This window comes from Euprymna scolopes, chromosome 21 (genome assembly GCF_053919585.1).
Source record: "Euprymna scolopes isolate OS-2025 chromosome 21, ASM5391958v1, whole genome shotgun sequence".
Lineage (NCBI taxonomy): Eukaryota > Metazoa > Mollusca > Cephalopoda > Sepiida > Sepiolidae > Euprymna > Euprymna scolopes.
This window is the reverse complement of record NC_136502.1, coordinates 92,899,541-92,911,810: the sequence shown is the minus strand read 5'-3', so window position 1 is coordinate 92,911,810 and position 12,270 is coordinate 92,899,541. Positions and strand designations below refer to the sequence as shown.

Sequence of the window (12,270 nt, the reverse complement as noted above, 5' to 3'; positions counted from 1 at the left end):
CCGGGCAACGCCAGGCACTCAGGCTAGGATATATAATAATTATTTCAAAAGTTAAATTAAATAAATAAAATGATTTAGGTACCATCAGCTACAATCGAAACCAAAATATTTAGCATTTCAGCCACGTCCCTTATCATTTGAGCTATCGATCGATAGACAGGAAAAGTTTTAAATTAAACTACTTCAAGCCATGAATGAATTTATGCATGCACAAAAGTAGTAAAAATGTCGACAAGTTTGCATTTCAACTTACCAACATTTCTCTACATGTCGGTCATTCATCCAAAGATTTTAATCATTATAAACCATCCTTGATGTATGATCACTATCTCCTGTTAATTTCAGTGTTATCTGACCAGTAGTTTAAGAGTTTAACGGTTAAATATTTTCACACAGGCACACACACACATACATACATCTGTTTTACTTATATAGACTATAGAATAAAAATTTCATCATATGATACCCAGGTTTCATAAATCAACCATGGAGTCATTAATTTTTATATTACTAACAGGGCTCTACATTGCGAGTCACATTTTTTTTTTACACAGTGGTCACCACTTATCAAGGCCCAAAAGCCACTCAGGGATAAGGGTTATTGCAAATACATTACGTTAGTGTGGAGATTTGATGAAGTGTTTACTTAAGGGGGCGGTTCATTAGGAATTTGTTAACGTTGAACTTGAACACATCCAAGTTGTAGTCAGGTGGGAAGCAGGCAGACAGAACAGAGTTCCACAGGCGTGCAGTTCTAAGAAAGAAGCTTTGTTCATGGAATCCACGTTTTGATTTAGGCACAGATAAAGAGTGGGGGAAATTTTTCACAGTGGATTCGGCTAGACGGGTGTTTTTTGTGAAAGATTGGCGAGGGGTGACCAGAGATTGGAGTTCAGACGAGCACCTGCCATGGAAATAACGATAAAACAAGGATAGGCTCGCAACGTCTCTTCTGTGGGAGAGAGGTTACAAGGTAGAGATTTGCGAGTGACTTTTCAAAGTGGCCACTAGAAATAATGAAATGCTTATCTTTTGGCAATTGTGTTTCTTTCATCGACAATCTTATCTTTCAAAGCTCACTGCTGCGCGAAAAATATCTTTTCAGCTTTTTTTTTTAAATAAAACGAACAAAGTTAAATTATTTAAACAATAATAGTTTAATAGAATAATATTTTTTTTAACAAATGGTTTTTAAAAAAATATCTGAAGAAATTAGAATGTTTATACCTCCAAGTATCAACATAAAATTTGTTGTATATTTAGAATTACACTTATTAAAAAAAAAAAAAAATCTTTATGATATACATACTCGTCACAGAACGAAGATGTCATATTCTAAAAATCATATGGGTTTGGCTAGTAAATGATAATATTCAGTTGTCAAAGGTCAACTAAAGATAAATTTGTCCGTAGAGCCTTGTACTAAACAAACAACCTGAAAAACATTTTAAAACCTAAAAGAAACAAAAAAAGCTTACTAAAATTTAAAAATCAAACAAAATCAACTACACATTTTGAATAGCCAAAGCCCACACTCAAAACATAACCTCTCACAGAAACATTGTAAAAACTATCTGAGTTGGGGGGTGATTACGGATGATCTTATAATAGTTAAAAGGTCGGTAAACAAACAAATCTAAACCTTCATTGGTTGTAGATGAGAAAAAAAAAAAAAAAAAAAAAAATCAAACACACATGCAAAGTGAATTCTAAAACAGCTGAACTCATTTTTCTGAACTTTGGAACACATTCTACAAAAAATCAGTGATGAGACGATTCCAATACTTTTAAATTGTTTAAATACCTTGCTATAGTGCTGTTTCTTTTTTTCTTCTTTTATTTGAATCATCAGAAAAACTCCTGAAATATGTGCATATATTGCAAACGTAAAATTACACTTGTCAGGGGTTGATCTATAGATTTTAGTTTTAATGGAAGTTCAATATCAATAAAAATTCATTAGCAGTACCAGTAATGGAAAATTAGGTTTTAAACAAAAACAATTAAAAGAATCGTTTTTAGCATTGAGAAATAGTCCCAATTTTTCGATTCCAATGTACACACATTTTTTTTGTTTTTTTTTTTGTTTTACAGTATTATGGTGTCTGTCGAATATTCATAAAAGATCAAAAATACAGTTTTACTTTATTTTTAAATTAAAAAAATAAACCTAAATTAACGGTTTTATTTTAAACCTCGCAGGGGTGGGAGCTTAATTCATGCAGGTTTCATGCTTTTTATTAGAGCCAATTCTCTATTGAATATTATATAGTACTAGTTTTAAAAGATTAAATAAAAAAAAAATAACTTGGGTGCCATAATCTAGAATGGAAACCAAACCATTTTGCACTCCAGCCACGTTTGCTACCATTTGAGCTATCACCAGATAGAGAATAAAGATTTAAAATTAAACCACTTCAAGCTACCTTTATGCTAGTCAATATAACGCCAAAGTACACTAACCGCAAAAAAATATTGCACCTTTTTTTTTTTGTGGCTTTTATATGAGGTTGAATCTACATCATATTAAAAGTTGGACAATATTTGAGTATAGGAAAGTTTCAAATTTCAAAGTTGAACATTTCGACTTACAGGTCTTTATTACATTTTAAAACATTGTCAGTTTTCATGATAAACTAATAAATCTTGCATTCTTACCCATGTTTTTAGTGCCAATCTTTTGCATGAAATGGTTGCCAGTGATGTTTAATCCCTCCTCATACTATGTCTATGGTTGCTCCCACCTCTTCCTTCAGCCACTTCTACAGAGTGGGCCAGAAAAGTGCAGCAATTTCGGTATGGATCACAGGTTATAGGTTATATAATGTGCCTTTGCTATTAAAACCTGCCCCCCTCCTTGGAGATAAGAGGAGGATGCTTTGCTTTTTTTGACCCACCTTGTAGTATTGCACTCAACCCAATTCACATATTAATACATTATATACATATATATTTCAAGGTAAAACAAGAATTCAGCCAATGCAAAAACCTGTTCTTTATGTGAATGAGCTTTGGACAGTGAAAAGGCCATGGTGGTTCAAAAAATGGAGCTGAGGGCATCAACCGTTGCAAGTATCAAAAGAGGCGTGAAAGTCCACGTTAAAGCAGGAATTCATGTTCACAAAACGTATCAGGCAAACCACATCAACAAAAAGGACATTGCTATTGCCTCCAGCAAGGGTGATTCTGCTGGACCAGTGAAAAGGTGTTTCTCTGGGGCCATATGACAGTAGAACACATTGTTTATTCTGTGGAACTGTTACTAGGACAAAAAAAAGACCCAAAACGAAAAAGTGGCGAAAGGATGGTGAAAGGAAAGGTGAAGGTAGATGCATTTGTCCAAAACTAGTAGTAGTAGGTGATACCCTTTTTTCTTCCCTGCAACCTCTTTCCCACAGAAGAGACATTACAAGCCTATCTACTCTTGTCATTTTCATAGCAAATGCTCCTCTGAGCTTCAATCTATGGTCCTCCTTCCACAAAAAAATACTCATCTAGCTATAACCACTATCATCAATTTCCCCCCACTCTCTATCTGTGCCTAAATCTAAATGCAGATTCCATGAACAAAGCTTCTTTCCTAGTATTGTCGGCCTGTGAAACACTGTTCCGCTGGCCTGCTTTCCAGCTAGCTATAATATGGCTGTCTTCAAGTCCAATGTAAACAAGTTCTTGTTGAGCCGGCCCCTTAAACAATAAAATTATATCCAATTTCCACCACTAACAATTAACACGCTGCCATCCCAGTGGCAACTATACACTTATTAACCTTTATCCTTGAGTGGCCTTTAGGCCTTGATAAATGGTGACTGTCTTGTAAAAAAAGAAAAATTTCCAATGAAAACAGTTATATTGGTGGCAAATTGAAGTACTAAAATAAATTCGGCATAATAGTAAGAATGTTCACTAATGGGTTAGGAGATTGGGTATTAGTCCTCGGTCGGGTCATTCCAAAGACTTAAAAATGGTGCTTGATGCCCACTTTGCTAGACAAGAGCAAACGGAATAATCCTGGCGATGAAGCGGCATCCTTCACTACATCTCAGTATAGTAGCGATCCTTTGAGTCGTCCTCAACTGTAGTCGGCCACTTAGATTTAAGTAAACTTGGTACAGTTATTTTGCAAAGATTTATGTTTTCATATAAAAAGTTTTTAGAGTCCACCTGTACAATGCACACTGTTCTTATATTTTTTTCAGTGGATTATTATCGATTGGACACTAATCTACCAGATTATCAAAAAAAAAATTTTTTTTTTAATACAGAAAATTCAATATTTCAAGATTTGTAGAAGGTGCTCAGTTTCTTACATAACGTTTCATTAAATTGATCCCAAATATTGGAACCACTCAAGAATGTGAAACCAAATTAGATTAATGAAAGGTTTAATGCCTAGAGGCTTAGGGGTTTTTGTTTTTTTTGTTTTGTTTTGTTTTTTGTTTTTTTTGCAAAATTTGTTGGAGTTTAACAAAAAATGCAAAATAAATTCCTTTTTGAAAAGTTTTTAAAACATGTTCATGAAAAATATGATAATTAAAAAAAAAATAATTCCCAACAAGTTTTTGGGGAAATAAAAACATGTTTTGAACGATTGAAAAAATATTTTTTATTAATTCCAACAAGTTTTGAAGAAGAAATATTCATTTAAAAAATAATTTTTGAAAAAAATATTATTTAAAAAAAAAAGAAAAGATTTTCCATTTATCAATCAATCTATCCAAAAAAAATCAATTGTAAAAGTGATATTCTCCTGAAAGTTAAAAGGTTCAATTCTCAGTGTGGGCACCTTAAAAATACAATTACGACTTACTTAGGACCTCTATCTAGTCATGGTTGACAGAACAAAAGCATGCTACCTCCATGAAGTAAATAAAGGGTTCAGTGTGAAATTCTATCCAGATTTTGACAGAAACATTCCCGTGTTCGACAAGATACACCTGAAGATCAGAGGTTACATTGACCGAAAAGTTGTGGAGAAAGTAACACAAGAATCACTTTTTTGTGATGTTTGTATGTATTTATGAATAATATGTATTTTCCTACAAACTAAGAAATAACTTTGAAATTGTATTATTAATTCCCTTGTTTTGTTATTTTGAATGCCTATTAGACACTCGAGATCTCTCTGTACACGGGTTTGTAAGGACAACCTGGCATGAGGATATTTTCCTCTACAAGTGAACCCTGACTAAATATTCAAAATCACATAGTATTCACGACCCAAATAAGACCTTTGTTTTTTTTTTTTTTTTTGTTTTTTTTACACAGTGGTCACCACTTATCAAGGCCCGGAAGCCACTCAGGGATAAGGGTTATTGCAAGTACATTACGTTATTGTGGAGATTTGATGAAGTGTTTACTTAAGGGGGCGGTTCATTAGGAATTTGTTAACGTTGGACTTGAACACATCCAAGTTGTAGTCAGGTGGGAAGCAGGCAAACGGAACAGAGTTCCACAGACGTGCAGTTCTAAGAAAGAAGCTTTGTTCATGGAATTCACGTTCTGATTTAGGCACAGATAAAGAGTGGGGGAAATTTTTCACAGTGGATTCAGCTAGACGGGTGTTTTTCGTGAAAGATTGGCGAGGGGGGACCAGAGATTTGAGTTCAGACGAGCACCTGCCATGGAAATAACGATAAAACAAGGATAGGCTCGCAACAAGGGCATCCCCCACTAAGCCACGGTCTATTTTGTACTCTGTCAAGGCAGGATAGGCTCTTTTTAGCAGCTCCTGCCCAGATATGGCAGCAGTATTCCATCCTTGGACGTACTTTGCTTTTATAAAGATAGAGAATTGCATCAGTAGTGAGATATCTTTTAATATGGCTAACCCACAGTGGCTTATACAAGAAATGGTGCCCCTTCTGCAAGTGAAGTTACCTCAAGTAATAGCACGAAGCTGGATACTTCACCAGATTAGATGAATTCTTGTCCTGGAATCCAGCAAGACCGAAAGACCACAAAAAATATATAATATATTTAAATTATGTTCTCAACTTTTTTTTTACTAACTCAGCGTCTGATAGGTAAAGTAGAACATTAATGGAATATTCGAATATCTATGCATCTCGTATAAAGATAAATTGTTAGTCTCAGGAAGGAACCTTTTGATTTCTGAGAACTTTGACTAAAGCAAAATGAAAAACTATGCACGCACAAATATTTATATATATATATATATATATATATATATATATATATATGAGAAAATAAAATAAAAATTTTTTAATCTCTACGATATTTTAACTTTTAGGCGTAATCCACCACACTAGTTTACTCTAATTTATTTTCTCTCATAAAATGTATATATATGTATATATGACATCTAATTTACATAAGGAAAACACGCTGCTCTCCCCCATCATTATATATAGCCCCAATCCTCCGACTCTCTTGTCAATGACCATCCCTCTTGAAGAAGCCCGCATAAATCGGGCGAAACGTTGAGTATTCAGGTCCTTCCACCTCCATTTTATTTCATATCGTCGGATTTAATCCAGCTCAACAATCATATATATATATATATATATATATATACACACACACACATACAGAATCTGAATGTCTACTAGACATTATCCTCCAGTGTCTAAGGTCTCTCTGTCCAGGGGTTTGTCAGGAAAACCTGGCATAAGAATACTTTTCCTTAAAAGTAAACCCTGACTAAATATACAAGATCACAAAGACGATCTCCTTAATATGGCCAATCCACACTGGTTTCCACGAGAATGGGTACACCTTCTCCAAGTGAGGTTACCTCCAGTAATAGCACAAAGCTAGATATTCAACCAGACTAGATGATTTCTTGCCCTGGAATCCAGTAACACCAAGAGACCACAAAAAAGATAGAGTATAACATATTTAAATGGTCAATTGGGGAGAGGAAAATTATGGGTACTCATGCAGAGAGTGATCCGTGCTGAAATAACATTTAAAAAGCCATTCTTAACATGGGGAGGGGAGAGTGTTTTGTACCTATTCTGTACTTTAACCTTACAACTGAATAAAAAAACATATCATAAAACTTTATTTAAACTTGGGAATACGATTTTAAAAATAGTGTGGATCACTCTCTGCATTAGCACCAAATTATGTTCTCAACTTCTTTACGAACTCAGTGTTTGAGATGTAAAGTAGAACTTTACTGGAATATTCGACTTTGTGTCTCATAGAGAGCTCATGCATTAGCCCCAGGTATGGCAATCCCTTTATTTCAGAGAACTTCGACTGAAGTACGTTACACACTTGTTTGCATATGGGACCCACACGTTGTATGCAGTCTACCTCACAAGGAACATAGGACAATAACTAGACTCCTTTTTTTGTGTAACAACGACGTTTATTTTCTCATTTTCCCGCCATGCGTTACTTCTTGTTATGGCTGTTACTTCTTTAACGTGCTCTTTCTCCTTTTTACAGTCTTTTTTGCCCCGGAGTGAGGTTAATATTTGATTGATGAACATATGAAAATGGTTAATTGGGGGGAAGAAAATTATGTTCTCAATTTCTTTACTAACTCAGTGTTTGAGAGATAAAGAAGTTTAATGGAACATTCGAATATCCATGTATCTCATATAGTTCAAGTGTTAGCCCCAGGTAGTGGGCCACTTGATTCCTGAGAACTTAAAACAAAAACCTTCTTCAGGTGTATGTTGCCAAACTCAGGAATATTTCTGTCAAACTCAGGAATTTGGACGGAATTTCGAGCAGTACTCTTTATTAATGTCACAGTAGTAGCATGCTCTTGTTCTGTCAGCTATGACTAGATAGAGGTCCTAAGTAATATGCAATTGTATTTTTCGATCGCCCACACTGAGGACTGAACCTCCAACCTTCAGAAGAATATCACTTTTTACGCTTGATTTTTCCAAGTACTGCACCACGGGTCCTTGCAGCCAAATTCCAGTCTTTTTTTTTTTTTTGCCTTACATTATCAGTATTTGTATATGCGTGTCTGTACCCTGTTACACAAAGAGAGAAACAATTGCTAAAGTTTTTAATTTTGTGCACATTTTTTGTGGATTGGGAGAAGTTGATGGAAAAAGATTCGGACCTTAGAATTGGTTCTCCCCGTTTCAGGAACAATGAATTTAACCAAAGACAATAAATATAGTTATATCCAAGCATCAATGTAGTGATACATGGCAGTTATGGCCCCAGAATCATGACGTGTACTTACTCTTGCTAATACACTTTTTGTTAGTTATACTACTGTGTTTGCCTTATGATCCGCCTGTAAGGTTACAACAGTTATTAAAAAAGATATGCATACAAGGGTCAAGCAAAAGCTTTTCGAATAGATTTTATGAGAAAGGAAATCATTTTAAAGATTTAAAAAAATATATTTTACTACTAGTGACTATTACCCTTTAAACTAACTAAAATTAACAATAAATATCTTTTTAATCATCTACATCATAATTCAGGGCATAAAGGATAAATGTGGGGAAAATACAGCTCCCCAAAAAGGAACATTCTGGACTGTGACCAAACATAAAAATAATCTGTTTAGGACTTCTGACCGATAACAGAACATCTATAAGGTGTCCCAAAAAAATCTGATGGATAAAAACAAATTCATTACTTCCTTCATTTTTTTTTTTTAATATTTTTATTTTATTTTTGCAGAACATATAGAGTAACCCTACCAAAGTCATCAGCAGTTGTTATACCACCGGGGAGCGGATATTTATCATAGAGTGGTACTTTCAGTTGAATGAATTCATATCAGAAACTTTCAATGCCACTTCAGCACAAGAAATTCCCCTAGTCAAAAAGCAGGTATACATAAACAAACCAGCGACAATAAATACCCTAAAAAACAGCATAAAGAAGGAATTAGGGCCATAAGTTCTGAAATGTTCAGTAATGCCCTGAAGAAGGCACAAGAATGTGAAAATGAAAATGGTGTATATTTGAATAACAATTTTTCATAGCTAAAATTAGAACTTTGTGAAAATATAGCCTGGATTAAGTTGTGCAAATAAAATTAGAATAAGACTATAATATCCTACTATATTTAAAAAAAAAAACACAAAAAAAAATCATGGAAGGGCTCATCTACCTACTGATGAAGTTCGGTGTGTATAACTTAGATATTAGGGAAGTTATTCCAATTTCAAGTCCGTCAACTTTTATCGTATTATATGTTGATCCTAGACGTATCATATATGGCCTTTTTATTGTTTTATTTTACTTCAGTCGAAGTTCTCAGAAATCAAAGGGGCCCACAACCTGAGGCTAACACTTGAAATCTATGAGATACATAGATATTCGAATGTTCCATTAAAGTTCTTTATCTCTCAAACACTGAGTTAGTAAAGAAATTAATATAATAACATAATTGCCCTCTCCCCCAATTAACCATTTTCATATATTGTAGTATATCTCTCATTTTAATCTCTTGGTCTTACTGGATTCCAGGACTAGAATTTATCTAGTCTGGTGGAGTATCCAGCTTCGTGTCATTACTTGAGGTAACATCACTTGGAGAAGGTGTACCATTTCTTGTAAAGGCTAATATGAGTTAGCCATAGTGAGGAGATCTTATTTGGGCAGCGAATACTATGTAATTTTGAATATTTAGTCAGGGTTTACTTTTCGGGAGAAATATCCTCATGCCAGGTTGCTCTGACAAACCCTGTACAGAGAGACCTTAGACACTTAAGGATAGTGTCTCGGCATTCAAGTTCTCTCAGTTCTTTTATTTGAATGCATGCACAAGATAATCTTGTATATTATTTGGCTCATTCAAAATATTATTCTCATAATGTTTCGCCTAATGTAACCGCCAACCTTCTTCAGGTGCATTTTGTCCAGAATTTCAAACAGAACCCTTTATTTAATCCATGGGGTTAACTTGTTCTCACTCAATTAGACATGACCGGGTAAAAGTCTTAAGTAATTCATAATTATATTTTTAGTACCACCCGCGCTAAGGATTGAACCATCAACCTCCAGAAGACTGTTATTTGGCACTGAGTATTACTTAACACTTCTACGTTAGACCACAGATTCCCAAGTTTGACAAGATGCGCTTGAAGTGTGGGGGTTTTCATCAGCTGAAAAGTTAGTCTTCTAACATCCGAGATGAGAACAGTAGATCAATCCTCATCTCAAAAATTCAAAAACAATCTTATATTTGTTGATCAAAATTTAGTATCTGTTCAGACTCACGAGGTCAATCTCCCAGGTATTACCTCTTCCTTTCAAACAGGGGAAGGGATATAGCCTGTAGCCTGTTAAGGGTGTGGCAACAGGGCTATTCAGGTTATTTTTTTTTACTAGTACAGAGTCCCCTGCTGGATTTTGCTTGTATTAAAAATCCACACCGTTTATAAATTTGCCCTCATGGGGAGGAAAGTAAACAGAGACAACGTACAATTAATTATATACAAACACTAACTTCGGATTCCTTTTTACTTGCCTCCCCATGAGGGCCAAGATAGACAAAAAAAAAATCGTCTTTCTTTTATGTGTGACTGTGAGATATCCAACTCACAGAAAAGGTTACCCTGAATGGGGAAAAAATTTAAATTACCCGAGTCAAGAACTTTTCCTTCACTAACCAAAGGCAGATCAGAGACTACACTTTGATCCCCGCTCAACAACCAAGTAATTAATCACTAACTTTGGCTCATGTAAAACAATAAAAAAAAAAAAAACTAAAAATAAAGTTAATTTTAGATGCTTCTTAAGGATTTGAACAGAACCAAGTCTAAAATTTAGGTTAGGGTTACTGTTTTTATAAAAAATAGTTCGGTTCAAATTCTGTAGTAGCACCAAATTTTGATTATTTTGATTTTCAACTGAAAGAAAAATGTGAACTGTTTTTTAATTGAATTAAAATTAATAAACTATAATAATAAAAATAATATTTTTGTTTGTTTGTTTGTTTTTCTTTAATCGCGTTAAATAGTCACGGGTTCGCTTCTAACGCAAGGTAGCTCTCTCCCCTTATTACTGACAACCAAATGTTATTCCACGAAGCAAACTCGACAAATAACTGTTATTCACTTTTAAGTTAAAAGGTAGTATTAGTTTAGCGAAGAAGCTGACCAATCTCAACATGACATGTTTGGTTAAATATTCTTTTAATAATTGTTTGAATGTCCTAATTTTGATTCGTTCAACAAACAGAAATAATACATCAAGTTCAGAATAAAACAGTACATTTATTTTATCCCCTAAAATAAGTTTTTACGGTGCTTATGCACTTATGCTACCGTGCTATTTTGTTAATAATATTTTCAAGTTAAATTTAAGTTTTATATGTATTTTTATTTTTTTTATTAAATTGTTAGATGAAAATCAATAGTTGCAAAACACCCTCTCCATGTTTAGAATGGCTTTCTAATTATTATTATTATTGTTATTACTTCAGTACGGTAACATAAGTGCATAAGTAGTTTTTACATCTAAAATTTATGAATTCTTAAGTTTAAATAAAAACATTCCACTGATTAGTAATATTAATCGATATTTGTTTCCCCACGAGGGAAAGTAAGACACAAGGTCGGTTTTTAATGTGTGGGGGGGGAGGGGGGCTGGATGAAACAAACATTTAAAAAAAAAGATCGCCCCGACGGCCCCGATTGAGAATGTTTCTCCTCCTCTGACAGAGGACAGACGATAACCACCGAACCCTTTACACGAGCTACATTTTTGACTGCCTTGTGCCTAATTTATTGATTAAATATATTTTATTCGCGAAAAAATCATACGAGTTATACTACATTTTGAACCTGGCCGAGCAGGCAGAAAATTAAATTATAAATTAGACTTTTTTATAACTGAAAATGCTACTGCAAAAATTAGCACTTTGAACTTGTTCTGCGAAATATAATAAAATCAAAGTTAAAATATATTTTAACGATATTTGACGATATTTAATTATTATTTATAAAATAAGAGTTATAATAATTCCTATCACTAATTTTAGTTTATTTTTAAGTAAATATTAATAGATTTTCAGTTTCAGTTCACCCACCACCGCCGTCGAAAAAAAAAAAAAAAAAAAAAAAAAAGGCACTTGTTAAAATTTCGCCTAGGAAAAAAAAATAAAAACTAATTATAAAAATTAATATTTATTAACTTTAAAAGTACAATTGTACACTTTCTTTTTAAAGCAAGTATACTTTGAAATAATATAGGACATGATCTAACAGCACCTCCCTCTTCCCCCCCCCCCCGCTTTCATTAGTAGTACATTTCACGTAAGTACTACTTGGTACACGAAGCGGAGTTGTGTTGTACCAATAGACAAAAAGA

The 12,270-nt window shown here is 33.9% G+C and overlaps 1 protein-coding gene across 2 annotated transcripts in view; it reads right to left on the bottom strand.

Annotated features, from left to right (window-relative positions):
• Positions 1–12,270, bottom strand: part of LOC145242584 (uncharacterized) — a 64,804-nt gene that overhangs the window by 49,488 nt on the left and 3,046 nt on the right. The window lies entirely within an intron of this gene.